Below are 12,835 nucleotides of genomic sequence, written 5' to 3'. Positions count from 1 at the left end.
CAGAAAATAAACACTAGGCGTATGCAAGGTGCAGTACACACATAAACGATAGAGGGCAGTGCAGGCGATCAGTCTGCCATTGCCTCCATCTTTCTGTAGTCTGCCCCTCTGTGTAAGCCTCCGGTTACAAATGTAGCACATAGGCAAGTATGTGAACATTTATGTTCAGTGTTTATCTACGCAAACGCATGGCCAAACAGCAAGTATATCCCTACCCTTAGCAGTGCAGATAAACAGTTTTTCAGTGTGAGAAAACAGAAAAATAAAATGTAATTTGCAGAATATGCTGCTTTATTTTAAGTAGACAGAAAAACACGCATGGTTTCTTTTCTGTAGGGACTTTTGCGCCTGACACATTTTGCTATTTTCCCCCCAGTGTATTCAATTCAGCAAATAAACTCTATTTTTTCTATTAAATTGTGGAGAAGTGTGTTCTCTGTACAGTATGTGCTTATTTTAAGGAATTTACAGGAATGCTACTTAAGATTGTGTATTTGCTCCTGGGCTCCCTCTAGAGTTGCACAGTGCAGTTCACTTACAACACTGTCCTGAAATCAAGAGGGAGAGGGAGGCGGGGTGGTTACCTACCCTCCTCCAGATCTTTCATAGTGTAGTTTCTGTGGTGCTAAGCTCAGAGCAGCAACAGCAGAGGAGGTATTCTTCCTATTACAGATCAGCAAAGCATCACAATTATTTTAAAGCTGTAAGTTTCAGGTGAACATACTACCTAGTGTTCCTTTAAAATGTCAGCAAGTCATGTCACAACTTTTTTCATACCCTTTATAGGCTATATTTAACCTTCTGAAGTAATCTGGATTCAGACCTTTTAAAATGGGAAATAGCAGTATCTAAGGATGCCACTGCTCTTGCAGTTGGTCAGGTTACTTGTTTAACAAGGATTGCTTTGCTACTAGACTGACCTCCAGGTGTGCTGGACTGAGATCAAGCTGCCCTAAAGTTAAAAGTGACCACCAGCCCAGGTCAGCAGGCCAGTGTAGAGGCTTCAACTGAGCAGCACAAACTGTTTTCTCAACAAAGGGATTGACTCTAACAAATGTCATAAGCCTTTAATGAGAGAGCTGATCTCACTAAAACCTGCTTCTATTCACCGCCCCTCAGGCCACTGGAGTCACTGAATCTAAACAGGGGGCTCTCTCGCTCTCGCCCTCTCTCCCTCTCTCTTAGAAACCCACTGCAGCCAGGGAAACATGACAATGCAGGTCAATTAATTGGTTAAAAAAGTAGGAATCCAATTAATGTGTATCAAGCTGGCATTTTTGCATGATGATAGCTCATTAGTGGGGGAGTTTTGCCGGATTATCCCCCCCTCATTAAAAGGCTGTCTCACTCAGTAGGGTTTTAGGCGGTGGGGAGGGGATCCTTTATGCAACAGGTCTGAAACAAAAACTCTGTGTTATCCTCATTTAATGGTGTTGAATTTTTAAATGGCTTGGGAAGATGCCTTTTGAGTTCCCGGGCTCGCCTCTCCACAGTAGGCCAGGCAAAGGCTGGGCTATTCTCTGGGCTATTCACATTCACCGGCAGCGGTGAGCGGGGAGGTCAGTTAATGGAAAACTCGGCCACTATTTGTGCAAGAGAAGAAATGTATTTTATGAGCAGCTTAAAGCAGCTGTGTGGACTGCAGTTACTGTTCAAATAAGCGCCTGCTGATGATTTATGTAAAAACATGGTCCTCTACTTGATCAGTGTAGTTAATAATGGACCATTTCATGCATCTTTTTTGATATCTAAAGAAAAATGCCATTTTTTAGTGGAATCAGTGACCAGTTTCTTATGATACACTGCTGATAATTTACCAAAAAAAAAAGCTAATAGCAAGAAACAAAAGCATGTCCTGTTTGAAAAAAGCTTTTATATTGGATGTGTTTTGGGCCTTCTCAGCTACCATATGGAACACCTTCCTGTGGTCTTATGAACAGCTTTTATGTAAATAAATAAATAAATAATTGCTCTCATTGAGAAGCATTTTTAAATAACTATTTTACCTTTCAGAAGTTTTTAATTACCATAGGTCTTTATAACCTCTTCCTCGAGTCTTTATTAAAGAATCATTTAGTGTTATTATTATTATTATTATTAGGATAAACCATCATCATCATCATAATAATGAGTAATATATACTTTATTTCATGTGCCATTTACATTATTATCATTATTCACATTCTCCTTTTAAATTTAATTGATTAAAAATAAATAAATACATTTTTTTGGGTTGTATTGTTCCAAAAAGAACATGAAGAACCGCAGAGCACTACAGGCATGAGCGAAACAGACATGCTAGCCGATATTTTGTTGTTCGCTCTGGTTTAGTCTGCTTCTGTTTCTGGGCAGAAGATTGATATCCCTGCCATACTCGTGTAGAATAACTTCACTTTAATCTTGTTTGGGGCAAAATTCCAAGTGGAGTGTGTCTAGTTGCTTCCGAGATTACTTCATCTTTCTCTGTGCACCCACTTCCTCCTGTGTCCTCTGGCATTCGATGTCCCATTACCCTTCACAAGCAGCAACTTTCTGCTGTTTGCACAGTGCTTTCCACAGGGGCCGAGAGCAGACCATCACAGTACAGCTGCATTTAGTGATTGCTTTTCCTTACCCCAACACCACTATCTTTTATACACTCTGCTGGCCAGTGGCTTAGATATCGCAGAAGTAGAGTGATTAATTAACACTTCACTCTTGTGTAGGCTGTCTGGTCCTCTTCAGTGTGCTCTTTTCCTCTGCCCTCCTCAAGGCAAGTAAGAAATTAGATTTGTATCAAATTCTACTGTAAAGTATCTCAGTTAATCTCGATATTCATCTTGATCAAAGGTTTAGCAGACACAAGCTAAAAAAAATAGCCCGGTGATGTGCTTTGTAATATGGATTCTACAGGAAGGAAATTAGCCTTGAGTCATGTGATGTTTAGAAATATAGTGAACCTGTGCTCATAATGTAGGTCAGGTTCACGTGTGAGAAGCCTCCTCTCACACAGAGTCCAAGGTGTAAAGAGTACTTTCCAACTACTTCTGTTGTACCCACTTATCCGATTTGTGTTACGTTTTCAACACTTGAAGCAGCATAAACTGAACTCTGGTATGTTGTCTAATCACCCATGAACCTAGACCCCCTCCCCACACACACATAATTTTCCATCCTTGTATTTCCCTTTTGTTTAATTAGTCTGAATTTTTAATATTTTTCTCCCATCAAGCTTCACAAACAATCAGGGCTCGAATTAAATTGCTATCAATGTTTTATAATTGAAGTTAGTAATTATAGCCTTAAAACATTCAAAAGTGGTTTTGTGGTTTTGATAGCTGCCCCAAACACAATTCAGAACACAAAACAGTGTCTTGCAGTTTATGAGGGTGTCAAAGTTTAGATTAATTCAGCCTCAAGTCATGGCGAATGTTAATTGTTGCCGAATAATGATGAAGGGAAGAAAATAATTAGGAATATGTTAATCAAAAGGGTCATTTGAAAGCATTCCATACAATCCAGATATTTTTAATGTACATTTGAAACTGATTATAGCATAAAAATATGAACTTCATGAGAATACTGTGGTGTTGTTGTGTGTATTACACTTTTGCAGTTTGTTTTCTTCTCTTGCTATTTATGATTTGTTTGTTCATTGTTTTACAGAATGTGTTTAGGTGCTGATCCACGCTGCGCTTACAGTTCCCTCACCGTGTCAGCTACAGTACGTGAGTGCAGGCTATTTTCAGTATTTTCTGTCATCAGTCAGTATGGCATGTGTGTATATGTCCCCACAGTGGTGTTTGTCCTCAGTCATGTTTGTTTGGGTGCAATATTAAGTCATAATACAGGCCCTCAGCAAATGTAGGTCAAGCCCTGAAATTTGTGATCACAGGCAAGCATGGAAAAAAGAGGCAGAATAAATAATGTCCATTGAATTCAGCGTAGGTAGCAGAGATCCAGAATTATTCTCACATCAGTTATTTTTGTTATTGCTATTCTTTTTTTGTTATTTACTTTTTTCTTTTTTATTCTGGAACAAGTGGACTGAGAATGTGTTTTAATGTTCCAAACACTGTACGCACTCCATGCTCCAATTTCTTTTTATTATGGTTGACTCTGATTAATAAGATTTTACACTGAGTATACATTTATGAATAATGAACCTGTGATTTAAAACGCTACATTTTCCTCTTCCTAAAACACTGGATCTATGTGAGGAGAGCTGCCTCAGCCTTCCACTGTGTTGGAAAGCTTTGTGCTATTTGCAAATGCAGTGTGTTTTTCATTCAGATCCTAATAATCTATTCTGTTCAGCCAGGCGCATACGTTGACAAATGTTTCCAGCACTGGGTATTTACCTAGTGGAAGGTAATGGATGTAAAAAGTTTAGAAATCCCTGCTGCATTAGCATTGAGCGGACTGGCAAAGCTATCAAGGGTGACTTTTTCTCTGTGAGAAACACACTGCTTTCACCGCTACGAATTGCTAAGGAAGAAGACACACTGATCCAACAATGCTATGTATCCTTGATAATGGATCCCATCTAGTGGAGGGCTAGTGGTTTTTCATTGTTCCTATAGGCTTCTTGCCAGAAGACTAAACTAAACCATGCATGCAGTTCTCGCAGAGTATTGAAAACACCTTGGAATGAACAAGATTTTACGGAAGCACCAGGAACAGCCAAAATCTGGTCTTTTATTTAAAATGAAAAAAAAATTCTTGTTAGCTTTTGTCAATATTGTAATGTTTTGGTTGGGAACCATTTGCATTCATGAGCCTCCAGTTTGCAGGCTGCAATGATAGACATGTAGTTTTAATAGGGTTTATCCCTGAGGCCCAGAGGTTTAACCCTGCCTTTGAAAACTGCATCCGGGATCAATTAGAGTTCAAGGCAGAAATAATGTCTCCAGGGCATGTGAATACGGAGTGTTTTTTTTCGATACTACAATTTAAACAACAGCTACTGACAGAATGATAGGCTGATTCTAAAGTTAATATATAAACATCAGCATCGTTTACTCGTGTCTGCCTGCTGCACAGTGTTGCAACAGATTGTCACAAATTAAAATTTGACTGGTCTTCGTTAAGCGAGGCAACACAAGCAGGGTTAAATCCTTCTTTCAAATGTGGAAACAAGACGAAACTCCGTTTAGTGCAGCAGGGTGCCGGGGAGTTTGATTTCGAGCAGATACTGACCATAACAATGAACAGATTTAATCTGACGGGGAAGCTGCAGCGGCTGTAAAAAAGCCGGGTGCTTGTGCAGGACCAGTCAGTGAGTTTACCCACTCATGCCATCTGTTAAGAGGCTGCTCCAAAGTTCAGCTTGGATTCACAAGCCCCAGGAGTTCTACCAGCCTGCCTACTGCTCCTGACCGCTGGATCGTGGTGCGTGTGTGTGTGTGTGTGTCAGTGTGTGTACAACTTTGAGCGTACTCCTGATCCTCATACCGACTCCTGCCCCTTACAAACACTCAGGCAGGTAGGACACTTGATGTTTCTGAAATAGGCTAAGCCTACTGAACCCGCAGTAGAATGTACTGACTTAATGCAGAAGAAGCTTATTGAGTGTGCACTCTGCGACCTGATTGTGCTGATCTCATTCAAATGAGTATTGTACTGTATGTTTTTTCTGTAATTTCTGTCCTTGAAGAGCATTTGTATGTTTGCCATTGCAAGAGATGTCTCTCTCTCTCTCTCTCTCTCTCTCTCTCTCTCTCTCTCTCTCTCTCTCTCTCACATGCTCTGATTTATAGCGCCGCCACCTTGGTCAGACTGGCTAATGAAATCTGTGACAGTGCATTAACGAGGCCGTTTGTTTCAGCTCAAGTTCAGCTCTTCCCTTCTTTTCTCTCTCTCTCCTAAGCCACTTCTGTTTTTGCGTATTATTTTTCTACTTCTCACCCCCCCACACACACACACCCTTTCAAACCTCTTATTTATGCAACATTTAACATACACCAGCCTACAAAAGTCTACTAAAGCAGTACGGCTCTAGACGGCTACGAGGCTTACCGTCTTTACCTTTTTTTTTTTTTTTTTTGCAATGAACAAGATATAATCTGTGACAATTTATGTTCTATGTTTTATGTTTTGGAACACCTTCAGAAACAGTGATAAACTGGACAAAATATATTGTAGCCTATATCTTGGCCAAAAGCTTTCCGTGATGTGGAGGCTCATAGTTGTCAGTAAAACATTTGAAGCTCTTCATTTCATTTAAGTGTGAGAGGTATATAATTTTCCTTTTGGACCGTTGCCTTTGAGGTTCCTGGTCTGATAGTGTTTGAGTTATGGGCCTGCCTTAGTAAACGTGCCTGGAGTTAAGTTAAATAAATTATAATGACCCTAAACCTAAAGTCTTCAGCTTAATTTATCTTTGAGTGAGAACCCAGAAAACGGGGCCGAAGCTTTATGTTGTTGTAGAGTCTTTGCTCTCACTTCTGGGTACTGGGTTAATCAATAACGAAAAGGAGCTTGTTGAAGAAACGATGGTGTAGAATGCGGCGAATCATTATAAAGTCAGAAAGCAGGGTCGCCTGTACATACTTTATTAGTGAAATACTTTAGGGTGGTGTGATTGAATTTCTGACCTTTATGTGAAATGAGCGTGTGTGTCTTTCAATTTTTGTTCTTGACATTTTTTTATATTGCTGTGTAGACAAAGGTCGCAACTAAACTCCAGTGAAATTGTGGGTAGAAATTAAGGGGGCTTCAGATGGCTTTGTTAGGGAGCTGGGTTATACTAATTGTTTAAGCAGATGTAACCTAGTAAGTGATTAGTACTTAAACCTAACAGGGAATGAAATATTCTTTTGTAGGATTTGTGTTTTATGGATTGTGTTGCTGGGATCTGACGTGTGATTCGGTTACTACTGATTATTACTATTCCTCTTGCATGAAATTGTCAGTGTAGTCCCATACGACGTGCTTTCTCTTTTCCTGGTGTTCAGTATTGCGATGAGAGCCTGTGGTGGGGAGTGCAGCATTAGCATAACGAGAACGGCTGGACGGGTGTAGCCGACGTTGCAGGCTGGGAAAGTTTGGGGGAAAACCTGGCCAGGCCCGCCAATCAATCGCAAAGTTCACATTAAAAAGTGCTGACAGCAGTGGGAGAGAGAGTTCCCACTTTCATCTAGCGCGAGACCTCCAGCTAACCTTCACGTCACACTTTTCCTCTCAAGACCTCCTCTCTTTATTAAATTGTGTTGCATCCCACGGTGGAATTCAAGGCACTGCCCGCTTTGTCACTTATCGCAAAACTTCTGACTCATTCCATTTTTCATATGAAAAACAATTCACATGATAGCCTTGAACTGGAGCGCTCCTCTCTCTGCCTTTGTACTGAGCCCACACACACTACTCCATATCTGTCCCCCTTCACTTAATCCAGTTTGCTGAAAGAATGGGAAAGTCTCTGCTGTGTGTGTGTGTGTGTGTGTGTGTGTGTGTGTGTGTGTGTGTGAGAAACACTCTTCGGTCTGCATGTCTGTGTGTGTGCAGTGAGTCTTTGTGTGATGGTACACATCCTGTAAGGATGACAGAATATTCAAACACATGCTGATTGAGTGTATCTTTTTGGTAAATATATATAACATTTTGATATATTTCATATTCCAATACAAGCCTCCTAGGTTTTTCGGCTTTTCTTCTTCTAGCTGCTTTGTGTAAAATGACATTTCCGCAGTCCAAAAAAAACTCTTAGTGTTTAATATAAAATTCTGTTCTCTTTTGAGCAGATTGAAATGCACTGAAATACATCATCATCTGTAGATGACACTGGAAAATATATGTTGAATTTACTTAACACAGATCATTTGAAAGTCATTACTTTGCTGTCAAAAAATACGTTCATCTAATATAAAAAGTCTGAAATGTTTTTTATTTAATGAAAGTGCACGATTTCTTTTGGTTCACTCGTAAGGATATTTCCACACGATTTAAACGGGTGCTTTGTTTACTGAATACACAAAGATAGAATTGACAACTAAAACGGAGATACACTAATAATGTATAATTTATACCTGTGAAAATGGTGTATGCGTTTGACTCAAGTAAATTCTGTTTTTTATTTTATTTACATTCACATACGAACATTGAACAGCTCTAGTGAAATCACATTGTAAATAAAATATTATATTTTAGAAAACACTTCTGCAGGTTTAAATTCACATTTACTCTTTTTCTGCCGAATTTAACAAACCGAGATAAAAAATAATATCATACATTTTTGGACATTTTGATGTCTTCTTTTGGTTTTTTATTCTAATCTCAACAAATAAATAAAAATTAATCCAAAGTGTCCAAATTTTGCCTAAATCTTCAAGGTACATATAAACTAATCCATTGTTTATATTTACATTAATAAAGTTTACCTTTAAACATAGATTTTTCTTAAGGTTTAAAAGCATTTTCATAATTGCAACCTAATTTACGTTTGAAGTCATTGACCATGGTATGACTTTGACTGTAGTTGTTTTATTGTCTTTAATGGAATTGAACACTAGGAAAATAAATTATTATATCCATGTTGTTCCATTGCCTACAATAATGCCATAAGCAAATAGCTGGGCTCAGCGTTCTACAGGATGTGACTTTAAACCTGTCCAAAAACATGTGCTGAACTTCAGCCTGCAGCACTAATCACTGCTGTTCTTGTGAGTGTGGAGGAGGCTAAGTGTGAATTGGGGGCTGGTGGTACACAGACTCAGAACAGACAGGCTCAGACCTTACTGCACAGTCTTCTGCTGCCCCTTAGGGGTGTGGAGAGGAGTTCCACACACACACACACACACACACACACACACACACACACACACACAAACAAACACACACATCCCTTGTCCCACTCTCACAAACCACACACTAAACTTCCAGCATACAGCTGCATTGTTCACTGGCAAACACAGTGAATAAAACTTTCAACACTGATATTTTCTGATTTTTGTAGACATTTTAAATGTATTATCTATTTTTTATTTGCTTAATTTTTTTCTCTTTTTTTTTTGGTCCTGAACATTTTAAACATTTCAGTTCGTAATTAGTTTTTTTGTTGTTGTTTATTTATTCGTTTAATTATTTATTTTATTTATTTTTTATTTTTGGGGATTGGCAGGCTAAAATTTGAACTGAATTACGTCAGTATTTTGGTGTGTTACTAGACAATTTAAACATTTACCACATAATTTTCATATTGTACTCTGTTTCAGTACTTAATTAGTGTTGTTTTAAGCTGAATATCTTAAACATGTGTTCAGTAGTTTTAGAATCACCCTAAGTTTCGTTAATTCGTTGGTAGTTTTGTTCTGGTTCTGGACATATTTACATCATCCTTTCAGAATTACACCATAACTCAGTGCGCTGTTGATGTGACTTGATCAAACTTTAATCAAAATTAAACAGCCGTTTGCCACGTGTAGTCACAGGTTCTATTACTGTGAGTCTTAAGTATTTTTCTTAGTCCTTAGTATTATGCTTTTCCTGTATGTCTGCTAATATGTTAATACGCTGTAGAGACCAAGAGGATTAGTCACTGAATTAAAAACAAAAGCCCTCTGAAAATGAGTTTGTGTGAGGAAAACCTTGCCATCAGATTATCAGACTTATCCACTATTTACAAGACCATAACTCATAAGTTATTGATGCCTTAATATTAAATAATACTTACAACAATAAATCTCCTCCTTTGACTTTAGATAATAATTTAAATAAGAATTGACTGCACTTAACAAGTAATCCCATTGGTCATGGTTATGGTTCTTGGAATGAGATCGTGTGTTTTCTACTAAATGATAAAATGTATATGCTGTTTAAATATAAATATAAATGTTTGTGAACTTTATGAGCATTTCACTGGAGGTGGTGTAAATGGTCACATGACCAGAGTTGGTTGCTTCAGGTATACTGCATTAGAGCTGTACAACAAAAGACTTTTTAACCTGTGATAATTAAAACACAACTCACATGTATCACAAATGTAAAAAAGTAAATAAATAAATTATTTATATTATATTGATAGCACGATCCCAGGAGATGTGATATTTATTGTCAAATTTATGCCCAGCAGGATAGCAGAGTAACTGACATTTGTTGATGATAAAACTGAATATTAGTTGTTTATATAAAGGTTTATTTAATTAAATACTTCCAGTGCTACAACGGTATAAATCAACAGAGCATATATGCAACATTTTCACCACTGTCAGTTTGCTGTCTCATCTTTTTATGTGGTTCACTCCTCATCATTTCAGTTATTTATTAATTTATAATCAATTGTTTAAGAAGTTGAGTCTGAGTAATTATTTGCTGCAACTTTTGACTGTTCTTGGATCTTGAACTTGTCCTCACTGCTCATAGATAGGACCAAGTATAAAAGCTATGTTTTCACTAACCTTTCCATGCTGTGATATGTAAGTAATCATATATGAATGTCTTTGAATGCTGTATGATATAATGAGAATATACATCTGTACGGTGTGGTGGTCTTTGTGAGAATCATCCCAAGAAGAGGATGTTCTCACTGGAATTTCTGAATCTGGACTGGGACAAGTCCCCCTTGTTGGAGTCAGAGCAGAGGCTCAGTGCACTTAACCTTTCATCTGTCTCCGTAAACGAGCCACTTTCGACTCATTCCTCGTAAAATACGCTCCCTTTTATTTTGCTTTGAGCTGAGCCCCACTAATGCCTGTCAGACGGACACAAAGGGAGGAAGTAGGATATTGAGTTGCTGTGTGCTGTGTTTATTTGCTGTGTCAGAAACTGAGAGATTACACTGTTTATAAGCAGTGAGGCTGGAATCTGGTGAGGTGTCTCCTCAGGGCTCAGGCAGCAGGTAAAGGAGCAGAGATGCACTGTTGACACTGGCCTTAAGAAGGAAAGTTCAGACGGGCGACTATTCACCAGGAGTATAGCTATCAATCACCCAGTGAAAAGTGGTCTCCTGCATTCAAGGTGTGAGTCTGGTAGTGGGTGCAGTCGAGGTGGAAAGGCTATCCTCTTCTCACAGGCCTACAATCCAGTGAACAATAACTTGTTTTCAAAACATTCACCTTTAAAATGTTTTCTTGTGCCGGGAGTGGATCTGGTTTCCTCAAACGTTACTGGAGTCCATTGGTTTTAGATCAGATTTTAACGGTATTTTGATTGCATCAGTGAGGTATAGTGTTATTTAGTGTAAAAGTGGCATGCAACATCCTACAAAGACTAGAAAAGTATACGAGAACAAGACGATATATTCACAGTGTGATACAAGAGGAAAGAAAAATAAAGAAAATTAACAAAGTTAATGGGAGTTAATGTGTAAATAAATGTGCATAAATAATTAAAATGTAAGTACAGCACAGTATTTACCGTAATGTGCCAAAGATATGCAACTAAAGCATATTTAAAATAATCCACCTGTGCAATATTGTACATTTTTAATGAAATAACACCCTTATATTCCTCTTAATGTGTATTCTTCTTATATAGTTTGATATTTGAGTGATTTTATTAACTTTATTTACAAACTCCATTTCCAGCAATTTGGAATAAAAAATGTAAAAATGCAAAAATCAAGAATTATTTGAAGCTTTATTTAACTCACAAAACCATAAAGAAAAGGTTTTCAGTCTTTTCCCTGAACAATTTGATTGTATTTTGTAAAAATATATTTTGTAAATTTGATTCCTGTAACACACTCTGAAAAAGTTGAGAGAAGCATGATGTAACTACTCTGTTATATCAACATTCCTTTTAATTACACAGTTTAATCATTTGGGAACTGAGGATACAAATAATTAAACTTTTACAGGTGGGATTGTTACCCATTCTGGATTTAGACTTTAGCTGCTCAACCATCCCTGGTCACCATTGCCAGTTTCTCTTCTTCATGATGCAGGTTTAGAGAGAGAACTGGACTGCAGGCAGGTCAGTCAGACACACACAAGTTGTGTCTATGAAAGCATGCAGTTGTAGCATGTACAGAATGAGGCTTGGCATTGTCGTGGTAAAATATTTATGGATTTCCCAGGAAAAGATGTGTTGATGGCAGCATGTGTCTCTAAAAACCCGTTTTCTGTCTCCACATCAATGGCAAATTCTCACATATCCAACCTACGCAAGCCTTGGTCACTGATGCTGGCTTTTGAGCCCATCGCTGATGAAACTCTGGATTGTCTCTTTTGTCATTAGCACAGAAAACACATCTATTTTTTTTAATGAAAAGGGCTCTAACATGACTTCTCTGACCACAGCATGTGTTTATGCTCTCTCTTTTGGACCATTTGAGATAAGCTTGTGCCTAGATAACTCATTAGCTCTTCCACATAAAATTGATGCATGGCTTTCTATCTGGGTAAGAGCTTTAGGGCGCATTTTTTTGATGCAGTGGTTTACTCTGTTAAATGACAAAACACCCATGTGGTTATATTTATCACTATAACATGACAGTTTCTTATGCAGTGCTATCTGTGGTCTCGAAGGTCATGTTCATTCAGCATTGGTCTTAAGCTGCTGGACAATTCAAAGCAATGGGACTTTCATTTTCTATGAATTTTAGCTTTTATTTTGCTTCTGTTTTTAGAGTGGATTTTAGAGTGTATTTCGAAATTTTCATTCATTCATTGTCTGTAAACGCTTATCCAGTTCAGGGTTGTGGTGGGTCCAGACCTGCCCAGAATCACTTGGCGCAAGGCGGGTTTGCCTTCGCAGGGAAACACACACTCACACATTCACTCACACACATACACACCTATGGACACTTTTGAGTCACCAATCCACCTACCAACATGTGTTTTTGGACCATGGGAGGAACCCGGAGCACCCAGAGGAGGTCCCTGGGGCTGTGTGACTGCATTTTACCACATGTCCCAAC

This window comes from Hoplias malabaricus, chromosome 8 (assembly GCF_029633855.1).
Source record: "Hoplias malabaricus isolate fHopMal1 chromosome 8, fHopMal1.hap1, whole genome shotgun sequence".
In the NCBI taxonomy this organism is placed as follows: domain Eukaryota; kingdom Metazoa; phylum Chordata; class Actinopteri; order Characiformes; family Erythrinidae; genus Hoplias; species Hoplias malabaricus.
Note: the sequence above shows the minus strand (reverse complement) of the source record.